The sequence below is a fragment of the Tinamus guttatus genome, unplaced genomic scaffold (assembly GCF_059628265.1).
Source record: "Tinamus guttatus ecotype Peru unplaced genomic scaffold, ASM5962826v1 Tinamus_guttatus_pri_ptg000308l, whole genome shotgun sequence".
In the NCBI taxonomy this organism is placed as follows: Eukaryota; Metazoa; Chordata; class Aves; order Tinamiformes; family Tinamidae; genus Tinamus; species Tinamus guttatus.
Genome location: NW_028288842.1, coordinates 5,229,328 through 5,242,680, shown reverse-complemented (window position 1 = coordinate 5,242,680; position 13,353 = coordinate 5,229,328).

The window sequence follows — 13,353 nt, the reverse complement described above, 5'->3', positions numbered from 1 at the left end:
AGGCTCCATGTTCTTGAAGATCTTTTCGAACCATAATGATTCTATGATTCTATTTACTGATAATCATGTACTAGAGCATACTAGAGCAATTTTTTCAGTTGTAATTAAATTACGGGATACTTTTGTCTTGTTCTCTCTTATGATTCAGTCAGGCCTCAATGAAACATAATTATATGCACCTAATCAAATACCTGAGCATGGGATAACATGCACCCAGTTAGGGTTAGTGTCTGCACATAGTGTCTTTGTTACTAACATTTTAGGCGTTGTTACTAACAGCGTCCCTGTGGAAACAGCAAGCGGTGGGCAGGTTATTTCACCTAACGTTAGTTAGTCATCTAATTTTGTTAGTCCTCTACTAAATACCTAGTCTAAGCTACTAGCCTAAACTTCCTGCTGGCCTTGGATTTACCTCTAGCACATGGTTCCTTCTGTAGATACCTGTATCCAAAGGCAGATAGACTCTCTCCAAAGACAGATTTTGGAGACTACAGTGTTTCAGTGCCACTATAATCTACTTCAGCAACCCTCCTCACCTAGCTGGGGACAAACTGTAGTTGTCCTGCCTCCCTTTATAGCCAGACCCCTATATATAACAAGGTGCATTGTCTAGCAACACTCTTTTTTTTTTTTTTTTCTATTACCAGTAAAATGATTTTAGTTGAGTAGCTCAGATGGAGCTGTCCACTTCTGGTCAAGTGAATCTTACTTCCAGCTGAAACCTTCAAGGTTTTAGGTCTGAGGATTGCATCCAGGCAGCACTTGAATATCTCCAAAGAAGGAGACTCCACAACCTCTCTGGGCAGCCTGTTCCTGTGCTTTGTCAACATGAGGAAGTTCTTTCTCATATGCAGATGAAACTTCCTGTGTTTCAATTATCCCCATTACCCCTTGTCCTATCTCTAGCCACCACGGAGAATAGTTCGGCCCCATCCTCTTTACATCCTCACTTTAGGTATTCATACATGTTGATAAGATCCCCTCTCAATCTTCTCTTCTCTAGGCTAAACAGGCCCAACTCTCTTAGTTTTCCTCATGATCCACCCTTATGAGGCAATCTTCCACAAAATGACTGCCCCAAAGATAACATGTATTTGTGGCATCATCTTGTGAATTCTAACCGTGGTATTTGCAAACTATGGTCTGCCTGGCTTTATTATGAGAGCTAATGCTCTAGGTCATTTACAACTATATCTGCTACATAAAGGGCTTGATTGCTCCTTCTCTTGAGCCAGAATAGAAGACAAAGTTTTTTTAAAGAGGTCCACTATTGTCCTTAGTGCTAAACCCCACTATTACTGCCATAGCAACCACAAGTGCCATATAGTATAACAACCATCTCCAGATGCACACAGCAATTGGACTTGGGTTCCAGGACAGCAAAGCTTTAAAGGCACGAACTAGCTGCCTGCATTTAAAAATTTAAATTCCTAGCTTGAATCTCAAATGAAACAAAATTATTTTCCCTTTTAGGCTTTCTGGGGATACCATGGGAATAGGAATGTGTTTTTGTGTTTTTTAAAACAAGCAACATGTGCATTCCATGTTTTTTGGCCATCTTCATCATTAAACCACTTTCTTTCTTGACGTATATTAATTTCGTAAGTACCAAAACTCTGCTGAATGTCCAGACATAGCAAAAATAACCTTTGAAAATAATGTAATATAAAAATGAGACAAAGTTATATGACTTTCAAGAGACAAAGTTATATGCTCTTTGGTGCCCCTTTACCGTGTTGTTAAAAAACACCAATTACCTTGGTGGTTACTGAAGGTATCAAGAAATTAGAAACAACTAATTTTTGTGAACTGCTTCTGAATCATAACAAAAGAAATCTTGTGTAGGTGCAGTTTTGAACTATCAAATGGCTTTTAGATAGGATGATGTGAGGACCTTACTGAGCTCATAAAATTGCAGCATTTCTGCACATAGAATTTTTCCAGTAAAGTGAAAATTTGTCCCTCCTTCATTTGTGCCAAGGATTGGACACTCATTCTGTATTTTAAGGGATATTTCTTCCTTATCTTCATTTTCACATAAATAGAAAGTGGTGTTGAGTGATCAAAACTTTGCAGACCAAGACTAACACTAAACAGTGGCTGTTCATTAAATCTCATTTTCCATGTGTAATTGGGGTTGGAAAAAAATAACCTTTTAGCAAAATCTAACCCCAATTAAAAAGAAGAGGAAAGCAGTTTTGCAATAATCCCACCCTGAAGTGCAAACCTAACCCAAAAACAGGGATGTAGATTCATTGTTAAAACTTGGCAGGGCATTCATTTGGGAAAGGAGACTCATCTTTTTGGGCACCCACTGTTGTTAGTGGAGGAAATGAAGGCATCTTCCAGGTAATTCAGAGCACCTGCAGAGCAGGGCTTCTGGCTCACATTGCTCTTAAGGGCAGCTTCTTTCTATTGCTGATTGCAAAAGGAGCCAAGATGATTAGCCTCTTACCTAAAATTACTTTGTTGGAATTAATCCCTTTGCCTGTTAAGACTTATAACCCCTCAGGTCGCTTTGCATTTGTAAGCTAGGTAAGGATATAGTATGTAGTGATTAAAACTTCTGGAAGATTTTGTTAAGGCCTACCAAAGCTACAACTGCTTGTTACATATGAGGCCCAAATTGACTGAAAAAGGGCATTGCATACTGTGTGTGGTATAAAGCTTTGAATTCTGATAGCCTGTGAGCTCCTGGTGCAACCAAGAAATTTCTAGACTGTGTCCTTACCAAAGCTCTCTGGATACTTCCATTCAGTTTGTAGGGAAGAAGAAAAGCTACTAAGGGCTTCTTCATAACCTACTGGTGTCGTGTTTGAAGGTATTGAGACTGTGGCAGAATTGCTTCAGACCTTCACAGTCAGACTGCAATGAGAAATGCCCATCTGTGGGACAGCAGTGGACATTTCCAGGAAGATGTGGACTGGAAAACTTAGGGCTCCTGTGGCTGTTTGGTCTCCTACATGAGCTCTGAGACCTTTGTCAAAGCAAGGCAAATATGTTGGAGCATTTGGGAGCTCTTTAGGAGCCCTGGGAACATCTGTTCACAGTAGAGTTTCAGTCTCTGCATCTGACTTACATGTACTAAGAGCCATTGCACTAGAGGCTTTTTGTCTAAGAGTAAGAAGAGGTGTCACTTTCTGACATGAGCGGAAAAAGGTGTTTTTCATAGATTTCCCAATGTAGCACTACTTGCTGGAAGACTTACTTACACAGAGAAAAATTTCTACCAATTGCTCGTGATAGCTTATAAGATATTCAACAGCCTGTAAATGATAAAGATGATAAAAATAATTGCAGCATAGCTTCTTGGAATAGAAGTTTATTATTATTACTATTATTACTTATTTTAGCTAAAAAATAGAAAAGACCAAAACCAGGAGTACATTTATGATAGAAGCAGATGTGCTGCAGCTTTCTCCATTCATAGAATTTATGTGCTTCTGGTACCAATTAAAAGCTTTATTTATCAAGATTCACCCAAGTTAAAATGTTCAGTTTAGTCATGCTAGGCTTACAGCTTCATGTTCTTTCCAAAACAGACTATCTCCTTTTTTTTTTTTTAAGTTGGGAAACCAATGACAATATGGGCTAAAAAGGACGTGTTTTCCTTTGGGCCGCAGTTCCCCCAAAATAGGTAAGCATGCTAATGCTTCTGAAATTTTCTATTTCTCCTTTGTTCAGAAAGGGCTAATTATTATCCTGTTGATTACTCTGAAGACAAGGATGGCAACATTAAAGTGTTTTACAAATCATATGTTTCCCAAATATTATAATAATATGGTTTTGTATTTTACATTAGATATTGGCTGTTGCAGTTTTGATTTTTTTTAGAGATGATGAACATCGGGGTAATGGTGATACACCTTCAGTGGTGACTACTACCTGCATTTTTTTCCAGAATATTTTTAAGACTAATTCAAACTTAAGCAAGTATAAAATATTTTTTTTCAAGAATACATCTATTGAAGCTAAATTAAAGAAAAGAAATTGCTGGTAAATTCATAACTATAATCTTTCTCTAAAAGTACATAATGGCAAAGTAGAATAAAAGAAAAGGAAAACAATTATATTCATTATATAAATCAGGTTTCCAGTACTTGTTTAAACACTAACTGAACAAAATCATCTTCAGTCACACAAATGAATTAACTTTTCTTTTTCCTTTAAGAAAATTCTTGACATTTTAAGGGAACTTTTAAAGTTACTGGAAAGTTACTGCTTTGGCAAAGGCTATGTGTGTATTATCTAAGGAATTCTCTTTTCCAAAAGGCAAATAACAGGTACATGAGTGCTCCAGGAGTCCTGTAGTAGGACTTTGGTAATATCCCTTCTTCATTCTGTTAAAAAACATATTTTTAAGCTTAAAATTGTTCCTTGTGTCAAATTTGGCCAGATTGCAGAAACATGCTGAAAATTGGTGCTACAAGGCCAGGCACAGATGATCACAAATGATTTCAGCAGTACTGGTAGTCTCACAACTTCATAATTCACTGGATTTCAAACTTTACTTCATACTGGTGAGTGCTTACTCAGGACATTATCCTCATTAGGAGACTCTTACACGGGTTTGGGAGCTGTTACAAGCAGCTTTTTCCCCACGCAAGTTACTGGTCTCATGAAGACAGAGATGTCCCTCAAAACAAGGACACACAAAAGAGGGGCAGGGGTGAAAGAGAGGGTCTCGTGTCACCCCTTCAGCCCCACTGGGCCAGCGAGGTTGGCTGGTGCAGGCAAGTTTTGAAGATAGAAGCTCTTTTGAACTTGATTCTGCAAGTCTGTTAGAGCTCACTTTCCCCAGGACTGTGAGTTGTAGTCCTGGAGCGGTGCTTTTTGGCATGTTTCGCTGATTACTTAGGGCACTAATTAGTTTTAATGGCTTTGGGATCATTTTGTCAAGAGGAATGTGCTAGTCAGCTGGATTATCTGCCATGCTGGCACAGTACTCAAGGGTGAGGCACGGTGAAAAAGGCTGGGTTCCTATGGGAAAATTATGGTTTGCATCGTGTAATTAAGTAATGTATCACTGAATGTATGCTCACTGAAGGTGAATTAGGAAGGCTCATGAACAGATTAATTCTAGCATTTCCTATTGTTTGAGTCCTTCCTTTTTGCTTTTTTTTTGTGTGTGTGTGTGTAATATATTTGTAGAGCACACAAAACACATATATTTGATCTGCATCTGTACAGAAAAGATTGTAAAAATACCATAACCTCTGAACAGAGAGATGATCTAAACCTGAAAGCCGCAGCTGATATGAAAGGCAGGAACTTGCTTTGTGTTAGGTGTACCTGGTAAAAGACACCGCAGCAATGTTCAACAACATTAACCCATAGGAAAAAGAAAAGAGAAAATTAGATATTGAATTACAGTTCAAGGAAGAACATACATAAAAATTTAGGCTTCTAAATACCTTCTTGGATATATTATTTACTACCTGCTTAAATTAGGCTACACCTAACTGCAGAGCATGTGGATCTGAGCTCAGTTCTACATGTGTTTTGATGCCTGGCAAGGCAAACCCACGGCGTGTGCCTGCAACCACAATCTGCCCAGCTCCCATCAAAAGGCAGCATGTATCAAGGTCAGACAGGAGCAATGGACAGCAATGCAAAACTGTATCTTGTAATATCTCAGCATGTGGTTGTAGAGGCAGGCATCCCTCACCTTTCATTGCCTGACATTCATGCCTGGCACTCATTGGCTTTCTTCTACCTCAGATTTTCATAGAGAAAATCTGTAGGTCAACAAGTTTTTTGCAGCTTAGTGCTCCAAGACCCAGAACAGGTAAACAGTCTTTCCAGCCCTGGACTTTTCTATAAAACTAAATAAAGAATGGCAGACTAAGTCAAAGGATAACCTCGAGGCACATCTTGATCATCTATCAAGGATGAATCTTTGAATGAAGTGACTCTTCAGTCATTAATAGTTTTATGTCAGATATACTGCATTATGATAGCTTTACAGTTTTAGAACATATCTAAATTATTTTTTTCTCCTGAATTATCTAGCAAAAAAAATTTAGGATTCATCTTCTGCAAGATGAGATGTGTGAGCTATTAACAGTTAGTATTAGCCCCTGCCATTGATCTTGGGTTTCAAAGAGCCGTCCACATAGGTTTAACAAAAGACTTTCTTCTTACCTCCTTGCCCATCTGGTCAGGTAGGCTGGATGAGGGCTTGTGTCAGTGGTGGAGCGGAGTTCACAATTCTGCTGATCTGCCCTCTGTGAAGACTGCAGTGAGATGCTCTCAACATTTTTCACTGTTTCTTAATATAAATCTACTCTGTAGTCAGCTCAACTTCCTTTTTTTTGGCTGAAGGTTGTGCCACTGTGCATGTTGCTTTTTATTTATGTATTTATTTAGAACTCTCAAGAAATAATATGCACAAAATAATATTTAATGTTGTGAATAGTTAACATACAGCTCAGCATTGACTTCTATGACTTCTATCAAAGCAGATTTTGCCTGAGGGATCTTGTGTGAGATGAAGCCCTTGGTTAAGTTGACTTTAGCCAGAAGCAATTTTTCCACAAAGATATGTTTAGATACACTCTTTCAATAGCCACCTGTTTTTTTGTAGGATATTCAGATGATAACCCTTTAAAAAAAGGAAAAAGCATCTAAATGTCCAGCAAAGCAGGATTAATGAATTATTGACTACATTAGAAGCAATTTGTTTTTATTTAAATATATATATATATTTAAAATTATAGTATGGCTATTGAGATAAGAGTGGGAGTAGTCTTCTTAGGATCATTTTTGTCTATTAAAGTTAACTTGAGCTAGATTCTTTGTTTACTAGATTAGGCAAGATGCATTTCAGCTGATAAATAAAGAATGGATGTTTTGCCAGATGATGCACTTTCCCTAAATCATGATTGACTCTGAAAGCTTTGCTTCTTCTGTATTTTTTTTCCATTACACAGTTTGTCTGAGACAAGCTTTGACCAGCTTTGCAAGGAAATGTGATTACTCTCTACTGCCCTGTTTAACTGCAGATATTACTGTGGGCTGCAAATCCACTTGTGTAGTGTTTCACTTCACTTCAGACTCAACCAGGGTCAGAGCCCGTAGGGAAAGAAGCACCATGAAGTCCAAGGATTACTTTTCTCACTTTGCATCCTGTTTAGGAGGGATGGAAAGAGCAGCTTTTTCCCAGCATGGTGAAATATGGCGATAGGCGTAGTAGCCTATGGAAATTACAAGATATTACCCGGAATATTTGTCAGGGAATTTTAAACCAATGAAAATGTGGTAAAATTCTATAGAAGTCGAAGTCTAGATCATAGCAAAGGTCTGTCTTTGCTTTGTTTTGAATTCAACTGAGGTAAAGGAGGAAAAGAGCTTTTCAACACCTTGTATTTCAATGAAAAACTATTACATTATGTATCACAGATTTCTGGCATAGTTATTTTTTGCCATAAATAGCATGAATTTATGTTTTCAAACTTACTTCATCTAGAAGTTTATCATCTCATATAATCATCCAGGCTTCTAAAGATTATTGGAATATATTAATGGGTTTTTGTTCCTTTCCTGTTTAAATTCTTGTGATTTATGATTGTTGTCAGGAAGCCAAAAGCCTATGCTCTTTATTTGTTTTTTTTGTTTTTTTTTTCTCTTCCTCTCTCATCACAAAGAGGAGAAAAAATATAATTTAGTATAGCTTCATTCATCTGGACATCAGAACCTATGATGGGAAAGACTCTTTTTCCCTAGTGACTCGCCGTCTGAAAGCAGTGCATAAACACATCCATTCACCCATATAATCATTTTCTCAGAATTTTTTTAAGACACTACATTGAAGTAGTGCTCACGTAAAACTGCAACAATATATTAGTAAATCAGGCCTTGGGCTTTGGTTTTCATCCAAAGGATAAAAGTAGTGAAGAAATTCGGAAAATTGAAACAATGGTTAAGAACTGGAATTGAATCCCTTATGGAAAATGATTTAGGGCTTAACCTGGAGGAAAACAAAACCAAAAAAAAAAAAAAAAACCTACTCTGGCCCTGACCCAAAACAGTGTTTAAGTCTTAACTCTAATTCAATTAGTAGTTTCACTAAAGCCAAATTTCTGCCCAAGTACTTTTTAGAGTGGGAGCAGAGTATTGGTAGTCATAACACAAACAAATGGCCGTGGCCTAATGATAAAAACAGGTATTGACCTGAACTTGCAAGATTTGTGGGAGGTCCTGATGATGGGTGTTTCATTGGGTTGCTGAAATATACCAAGGTCTAGTGGAAAAGTATAGCAAAACCTGCTGAAAGAAAATAGCTTGTCTTACTTAAACTGTTTCAATTATGTTTTCTTTTTCAATTAAAACAATTTCTATTTTTTTGAAGCAAGATAGTTCTTTGAAAAATTTTTTGAAATGTATTTTGAAAATAAAAATACTATGATAAAACTCCCTTTGTCTTCTTAAACCTTCCCTCCAAAATTATAGTCAGAAGTTAAATCCAGAACTAAAATGTATGAGAATACTTCCATGTTTATTTGATGACTACTGAGGCTTGACTTTCTTTTCAATTAAATAGCTTTGCTATTTGTCTCATTATTTGAGTTGTATTCTTCTGTTTGCCCAGAGTTAGAGATACGGTTTAATGGTATGAATATGTGATATATTTCTAATGATTTTCTGTCAGCATGTTGATACAGCCTAAATCACATCAGAATCATTGCAGAATGCTCTTCCTTAAGCTGAAATCTTTATTGAGCCAATCACAATGGTGATTGCTCCACAGCTGGTAACCTTTTGAGGTGGACAATAGGGAGGTATTTTGGCTCTGGGGAAAAAAAGTAGTCATACAAATGGGGAGGTTTTTTCTTAAGACAGTATGACTGTAGCAGTATTGTTGGAGGTGGAAGTAGATTATGGATAACGTCTAGGCATTGAAAATCATTAGGGTAAAGTGATGTAACGCTAAGTGAGGTTGAAAGACAGCCCAGAGCTCTTGGAGTTGAGCGGGTTTCAGCTTGCCTTAGGCAGCCCTGGTCTGGAGGTGGGTGGACTCACATGGGGGTTCCAGGGTCTAGCCAGGGTTATGCCCTCTTTTGGAAGAGGTCTGTTCGCATGGCAGCAAGGGGAGCAGATGCTGGGTTGCCTCTTCCCACAGCCAGGATTTGGTCTGTTCCTGCAGCTGGGTGTCCGGCCACTTAACCTCCTGCAGGGTCAGCTATGCTGGGTGATCCCCTGGCGTTGGTTCATTTAGGGTGCTGCCTGCTCCTTTTCAAAGCAGATGTGGAAAAATAAAAATAGCTCCCTACTTTATAGGAAGTTATTTGTACCAAACCCAGGAGTCCAGAGCTTTTCATGGTGTGTCAGAGTTGACCTTCATGTTGGAGCTCACTTTCTGGCTTATGATGAGCTGATTTTGAGCTCCCCAACGAACACTCTAAAAGTGTTCGTGTGCAATTTCATTGTAACTTTGGAAAAAGATTTGAAATAATTTTCAAATTATTTAAACAGACTGCTTCGTTAGGTCTTAATCTAAACTGCATATCTTTCAAACATCAAAATCATGGACTGGACAACAAAAGATGTTTCTAAAGGCTATACTGTAAACTAAATATAAATTATTGATGTGATGCAGGAATTACTAATTCAGAATTTGTGGTTTACAATGTTTTAGCCTTTGTACTGGATGATATATTGGCTAATCATTAAGATGATTAAGAGGAAAACATGAATGAAAGTAACTACAGATGGTCCTCAAGCTGCTGAAGTGCAACATCCAGATTTCAGACAGACCTCCAACTGTTCAGGCTCTCGTTTTGCAAAGCAAAGGTTCTCCCCAAATTAACTTTTATTGCAAGCTTCCCCCCAACTCCAAGAGACTTTGGCCACCCAAATACATGCTAAGAAACATTTCTGCAGCACATCAATTTGTTTTTATTGATGCCACGCCTCACTATATGTTATAAATAAGTGTAGATAGCAAACAACCAACAAGAGTCCTTTTGTCTACTACCCCACATGGGATTCATCTAACCCTAATTGGGAAGATGTGCTGCTGGAGCCCAACCAAGCTGGTAGTAGTCCTTTTACATTTGTTTTTCCTTAAGAAAATGCAGTTCATACCCTTTCCGCCTGGATACATGTTTCTAATTATGCAAAACATTTCACATTTTTCCATTATTTAATCACTGGCTTTCAAAAAGCCTGGACTTGGAGCAAAATCTTGAAGCTCTCTGTGACCACAGTCAGTGCTCTTATCTGATTTAGTCTTACCCACCTCACGGATAGTTTATAGCTGCTTGATCTAGTATGTAAAATACATCCAAGGTTATTGAACTATAACCTCTTGCAATCCTACTTGCCCACAGAGGATATTCCAGGGTTGCTTTAGCGCAGTTGGGCAAAAATATTTTCTAAAAGTAGCCCCAGTGAAACTTGTAGGATTGGCTGCTTATTTAGGAAAGTCATAGTTACTGTGAGAATGTGCCAGAGACCAGCTTCAGATAATACTGCACTCTTCACACCTTCTAAGGAAATTTTTCAGATTTTTTTTTTTTTAAAAAAGAAGCTGTATCATTAGCATCATATCTGTAGAAGGGAGTCTACACATAGCTGAAAATCAGTATTTTCTAAGTACCTAAGACCACTGAAGCATTTATATAGTTAAGAGGTTGATACTCTGCTCTTCAACTTGTTCAACTCAGGAAAGAATCCCAAGCAAGCATTTGAGGTTGAATGCCCTGGAAGTAGCTAATCCCAGGTTTCTGATGGCCTCAGGGAAACTCTTGTTTATTACATACTCCAGAATAAGTGGGAAAAAATGCATCCTGTGGGCTTAGTTTTGAAATTATTATCCATTTGGAACAAGAGACATTAAAAAAGCGGGGAGGAGGTGGGAATGCATTATTCAAAGGAGCAGTTCTGTTTCTTACTTTTGCTATTAGCTGAATAACATTTTGCAGAAGTTAACACAAATTATATTATGGAGATGAAAGCATAATTAGGAAAGTAATCCATCTCTAAACCTGAGAAAGCTAGTGTAAATCTAGTGAGAAGGAGCTGCAAAGCAACAGTCACATGCACTCTTAAGCCTGATGCTGCTACAGACTCCTTGGCCGGTAGGTCCTGGTACTGTTGACCTTTTAAAAACCCATACAGAGGGAAAAGTGTCCTGATTTGAAAAGTGTAGTTTAGCATCTCAGTCTATAATAAATAGACTTTTTTTCTTGTTTTTTTTGTTTGTTTGTTTGTTTGTTTTTGGTTTTTTGTGGGTTTTTTTGGACAGTGGCCATTTGCACTATTTCAATCCCGACACGGACAAAAAAAATGTATCGTCTGCCTGGAAGTGAGCAACATGCCTCTGTCCACCTCTGGCTTACTCTACTGATGCTGGATTCAAGAAAGACAGCATTTGAAATATATGTAAGAATGTATTTGGACACAGCATCAAAGCATGGTCTCAATCACCGTCATCCATTCACAGTCTTGCAGAATGTAGTAATGCATATTTTCTCGCTTATTCCTAGATTTGTTGTTTGACCCATGAGAGTTTCTTTTTTTATCTCTTGCCGAGATCTGGGAAGTAGACAGGCTGCCCTTGAACTTTGATATATTAGCTGATTAGAGCTTCTGGCAGCCTTCAGGGTGAAGTTTCTCAGCAACAAGTTCTCCCGAGGATTTTGAGGGTGGGATTACAGTTCTTTTTTTTTCTTTTCTTTTTTCTGATTGCAGTCCTGCTGCTAATAGAGTGTGTGAAACAAAAGTTCAAATGCCAGCACATTCTCCAATGGGATAGAAATATTCACAATGTATAATTTCTATATCTGTAATAACCACTTTTTCCCTGATTTATCATGTGTGTGCATCCAGAAAGTCTGTCATTCTTACTTGAGTTATTAGTGCTTCCCAAGTTCATTTAAATTAATATATAAAATCCATAGAGGTTCTGTGATTGCTTATCTTTGAAAATAAAGTATCAAAAATTGAAGGGCATTCTTGCTACTTCATATGCCTAAGTTAGAAGCATAGGCGCTTTTCAGCTCTGATACAGTCACTAGAGAGAATAGAATCTCCCTAAGGTGATTCATACCATTTAACATCTGAATTCCTCCAAAAATACTAGCTTACTTCATTGACAGTAGAAGGATCCTATCATGACTAGACTTTTAACTTTGATGTTAAATTTGGAGATGATATGTTATCCCTTTCCAACAACTAGTACCTTGTGGGTTTCTGCTCCTTAGTAGGTTTGAAATCTTTGATGGAAATACAATGGTGATTTTTTTTTTTTCTGTTCGGAATTACACATGAACTTTACTGCAGCATACTGGTAAGTCATATTGGTGGCTATCAAAAAGTAGCATCTTTCAGATGGTTCTGACTTGGAACAGATTCAAGTAAGTGACCAAAAAGTGAAAAATGCACTATATTTTCTTACCAGTCCCACAATGTATGTGTGGTAACTTAGCAGTGTTTATAAGCTGATCCTCTTCATAGAGCATGAAATGCTAGCTTTAGTAATAAAATAACATTTTTCTCCCTATGATAACTATTTACAAGCTGTGCATTCCAGTTTTCCCAGCACTTGCAGTGAAGAATATGGACATTTCCTTCTCTTATCTATCCAGGAAGAGTTATGAGGTCCATTAACCCCTACAGACCTTGCTGTTTTCACTAGAGATGTGTTAGGGCAGTGCAGAAACCTTTTAACATGACCCAGTCCAGTACTTCTCACTGCAGCATGCTGACAAAATCTCTGCAGGACTCCACAACATCACTGTTTACCTTAAATGTTGCTTTCCTCAGAGTCTCCCTTCCAGGCTTTTGGAGGAAGAAGCTCTGCCATCAAGCCCTGGCATGATTATACAGAAGAGGCTAAATCACATGAAGTTGAATTGGGTTTGTCAGTAGGCTGTGAGTTGATCATGAGGTCTGGGGTCATGTAGGATCAGTTGCAGATCTGTGGAAAAAAGAAATGGAGGAGTTATGAATATAATCTCTTCTTTGTAGAAGTATTTTAAGTATCCAGGCTTCTGGAACAAACCCTTGGCCTGAAGGAGTCTTGAACATCATAGGCCTGGAGTGATAGTTATACATCTCCTTTGAGCCTACCTAAGTATGGAGAAAGAAAAGAGTAAGAAGTAAATATCCTGAACTAACTCTTCCACCCTCCAAAATATTTAGCACTCGAGAAACATGTTCAGCACAGCTCATAATGAGGGGAAAAAAGGGTAAGAAATGCACATATACTAGCAAAAATGGAAGCAAGCTCAACTCTAGATAGTATTTTACACTTGGTGCCCAACGTAAGACAAAAATAATCAGAAAGTGATCTATGAAATGGAAAGTTTGAGCAATGAGAAGATAATCATGTTAGATCTTCAGGCTACA